Below are 3,976 nucleotides of genomic sequence, written 5' to 3'. Positions count from 1 at the left end.
CACACTAGATTCGGCAAAGAAGAACTGGCCGGCCAAGCCAGGCTCTCCTTGTTAGTAGGAAGGTTCTTCAGCCAGCTCTTCCCAAAGATCACTATCTAGAGACCTTTTAACAGCCACTGCAGATGTTCACCACAAAAGAGATGCCAAAATGGAGTTCTCCACTGTCTGCAGCCATCACGCTACCAGGAGTTCTGTGCACAGAGAGGCCCCTGCTGGTGGGAAAAGGCTTTGGTGAGGAGCTAAAAAGAGATTTCACAAAACTGGGTGAAAGGGCAACAAAATGGCAGATGAAATTCAATGTTGATAAATGCAAAGTGATGCACATTGGCAAACATAATCCCAGCTCTACATATAAAACAATGGGATGTAAAATAGCTGTTCCAACTCAAGTGAGAGATCTTGGAGTCACTGTGGATAGTTCTCTGCAAACATCCACTCAATGGGCAGTGGTAGGCAAAAAGCAAACAGAATGTTGGGAATCATTAAGAAAGGGATAGCGAATAAGAGAGAAAATCTTATTGCCACTGTATAAATCCATGGTACACCCATATCTTGAATACCGCGTGCAGATATGGTCGCTCCATCTTAAAAAAGATGTATTGGAATTGGAAAAGGTTCAGAAACGGGTATGGAGTGTCTGCCATATGAGGAGAGAATAATAAGACTGGGACTTTTCAGCTTGGAGAAAAGATGACTAAGGGGAAATATGCTAGAGGTCTATAAAATCATGACTGGTGTGGGGAAAGTAAATAAGGAGTGTTACTTATTTCTTCTCATCACACAAGAACTAGGGGTCACCAAATGAAATTAATAGGCAGCCCGTTTAAAACAAACAAAAGGAAGTATTTTTTCACACAACACACAGTCAACCTGCGGAACTCCTTGCCAGAGGAGGTTGTGAAGGCCAAGACTATAATAGGGTTCCAAAAAAGAGCTAAATCGATTCATGGAGGACATGCTCTGAGCCAGGATGGGCAGGGATGGTGTCCCTAGTCTCTGTTTGCCAGGAGCTGGGAATAGGTGACAGGGGATGGGTCACTTGGTGATTCCCTGTTCTGTTCATTCCCTCTGGGGCACCTGGCTTTGGCCGCTATGGGAAGACAGGATACTGGGCTAGATGGACCCAGTCTGACCGTTCGTACGTCCTTATGCTTCTTTCATACAGATGCCTGGGATTCTGCCTCACAATGTGTCCCTGAGGTCTCAGCCAAAATGCCCAGACAGGCAAACACTCTGGGCTCCTGAAGCCTCTGCCCCCCACCTAGTGCCCTATGGTTCATCCCTGACCCTTGCTGCTGCTCCTTGCTATAGACTGTGAAAGGAGCGGAGGCAGCGCAGGAGCCTTCTGGGGACGCAGATCTGAGGCTTTGGGAGAGACACATTGTCTGAGACATCAGAGCTCTGCAAACCCTGCAGCCACCCCCTCAATCCGGGGCCTGTTCCAGCCCTGAGTCTGGGCTGCCACGATCCCTCCCCCAGAGCAGGGCGCCCACAGATTACAGCCTGGAAATAGGCGTCTGACACTAACTCCTGTTCTCCCTGACAGGGCCTCCCCTAGACCAAGTGCCTCTCCCAGGCAAGACGTGTCTTCGCTGCCCCCCCCATATGTTAAAATTTTGAATATCTTATTTTTCATTGCATTTGTAGCTCAGCTCATGATTTTGATGCACAATTTCGATGCATGATTTTCTCTGTCATATAAGATGATAAATTTGCAGGCTAGGTTCTGTAAACCTGTATTTATTCATGCCATATATAAGCAAATAGAACAAATGCATTTTCTTTAAGCATATAGAAACTTTTTAATTTTGACAGTAACTGAAATGTACTAACATCTAGAATGGAACTGTCAGTAGCACAGGGTGGGCCAGTATTAAATAGTGTTACAGTAGGAGACAGCGTTAGGATGTTAACCCCAGGCCTTTAGTTGAAAGGTCGCTTCTCTCACCTTTCCCCCATGAACTGAAGCGCAGCATTACAGAGATCCAAAGATTGGCCAATGGCATTTTAAGTGCTAAAATAGCATGTGATGTTGGTCTCTCATTGGCCATCAGCGACTGAAGATGTGGTTTAATGAGCCGGAGCTTCAATGCGAGGGTGGCTCTGTCCACTGTCTTCCGTTGCGCTGCTGGGCCCCAAGTCCCTGGTGGCCAATATGTGACGCTGGGAGAAGAGAGTGGGGTGGCAAGTGGCGGCAGGACTTTTGCCACCAGGGTCTAGCTGCCCAACTTCCTCCTGGTACTGCTGGCCCCCCGTCGCCTTCAGGTAACCCAGGAACTAAGGCAGGAATAGGGCGGGGAAGCAAGTAAAGCCGAGCAAGGAAGGAAAAGTGAATCTTGTCTTCATGGGCCGCTCGCAATGACGTCCTTTTTCTGTGCCACAGCTGACAAAAACATCCCAGACAGAAAAGCAGGAGGCCAAAAAGAAACTGAGCAGCTGCTGAAGTAGTTCAGTTGGGAGCGTGCTAGACTAACAGGCTCTTCTGTCCTCCTTTGTGCACGGGTGGGATGTTTTCTGAAAGTGCAGCAGTGCCTTTAACTGCCACGAGTCCCTCATTTCAGGCTATGCAGCAGGAAAAGGCAGCATGGGCTTCTGCACCGAGTTGGCCCACCTGACCTTTCATTCTTCTCTTGCTCTTTGTCAGCAAGGGGAAGAAAAAGAAGCTCTCCGTCAAGCTGGAGTCACAAGGGCGACGTAAGGACGACTTCCTGAGTGCCTGCTCCAGTCCTCTGCTCTGCCAGCTGACCTATTGAAGGGCTGTCACCACTTTCTCTAGGTTTGTCCATCGGTCTGTGCGAGGATGAGCAACAGCCAAGTAGATGGAGTTTCTGTAGTGTAGTGGTTATCACATTTGCCTCACACGCAAAAGGTCCCTGGTTCAAAACCAGGCAGAAACATGCTGGCTTCCTTTTCCCAGATCCCCTTGCTGTTCAGGAAGATGCTCCTCCTTCTCCTATTGGCCTGTCCGTGGGATAACTCCAACCCCCGCATGACAGAGGGTGCTGACAGCAGTGGAGAAAGCACCTTGGCGTCAGGCTGGAGAACCTAGAGGAGAGCGGCGTATCACCTTTTGGAAGCTTGTGGCTTGGCCTCCTCTGCTGTTGGAGGTTGACCAGTGGAGGCCGGCTCTTCCTGCTGGCCTCCTCTGCGTGACTTGCCAAAGGAGGAAGTGAGGCAGGAATGGGGCAAAAGAGGAAAGTCAAGCTGAGAAAGGCAGGGCAGAAAGTAAGCACATCATTGCGGCTAAATGGGGTTAGTAGAGCATCACCATTCGTTCTGCAAAGCCTGAGGAGGTGCGGTTGGCTGCTGGGAGGCAGAATCCTGTGCCTGCCTCTTGGCTTCCCAGGGATGGCTCCTTGCAGCCCAGGAGAAGCGGAGTTCTAGGGGGGGAAGGAAAAGCAGCAATGGCGAGGCTGAGTGGGCTCCTTTCTGGCCGAGATGGTGGGTTTGGGAGTTGCCTGTAAGCCATAAGTGGACTTGGTGCAGTGAAAACCGCTGCTCCATTCTGGCTGACCTGGGGGAGCCATTGATGACATGGGAGTGGGGGCAGGGCACTGCCTGTGAGCAAATGGGATCCAGGGAGCCCCAGCCTGCCCGTCCAGGGGCTCAGTCTTCTTCTTCTCTCCTGCCCTGGGGAGCCCGGCCTAGAGCCTGCCCAGCATGCACTGCAGCTCGAGCATTAAGCCTTCCTGTGTGGCCTGTGCTGGAGCTGACCCTGGACCCCTGTGGGGCACTGTTGGGGGAAATCCCGACTGCAAATAATTCTGGCCCCAAGATCAACCCATTGGGTCGAATGGGGCAAGCTGGAGGCCTGGTGACTTAGTCCGTGGGGCCAGCAGATCAAGCCATTTTCCTGCATGGGGGGGGGGAGGCAGCCGCTGTGGTTCACCCTTCCTGCTCCCTGTGCTGCTGCACCCTAAAATCCCTGTCGGCCGGCAAGATGGGCTGGGAGCCTGGAGAGAGGAGGCAAAGGGGT

At 51.3% G+C, this 3,976-nt stretch overlaps 1 non-coding gene across 1 annotated transcript; it reads left to right on the top strand.

Annotated features, from left to right (window-relative positions):
• Window positions 1-2,824: 2,824 nt before the first annotated feature.
• On the top strand, window positions 2,825-2,897 carry TRNAV-CAC. The gene has a single exon. It is a non-coding gene; the product is annotated as a tRNA-Val (tRNA).
• Window positions 2,898-3,976: the final 1,079 nt, after the last annotated feature.

This window comes from Mauremys reevesii, linkage group 14, assembly GCF_016161935.1.
Source record: "Mauremys reevesii isolate NIE-2019 linkage group 14, ASM1616193v1, whole genome shotgun sequence".
In the NCBI taxonomy this organism is placed as follows: Eukaryota; Metazoa; Chordata; order Testudines; family Geoemydidae; genus Mauremys; species Mauremys reevesii.
This window is presented reverse-complemented; position numbering and strand designations above follow the sequence as displayed.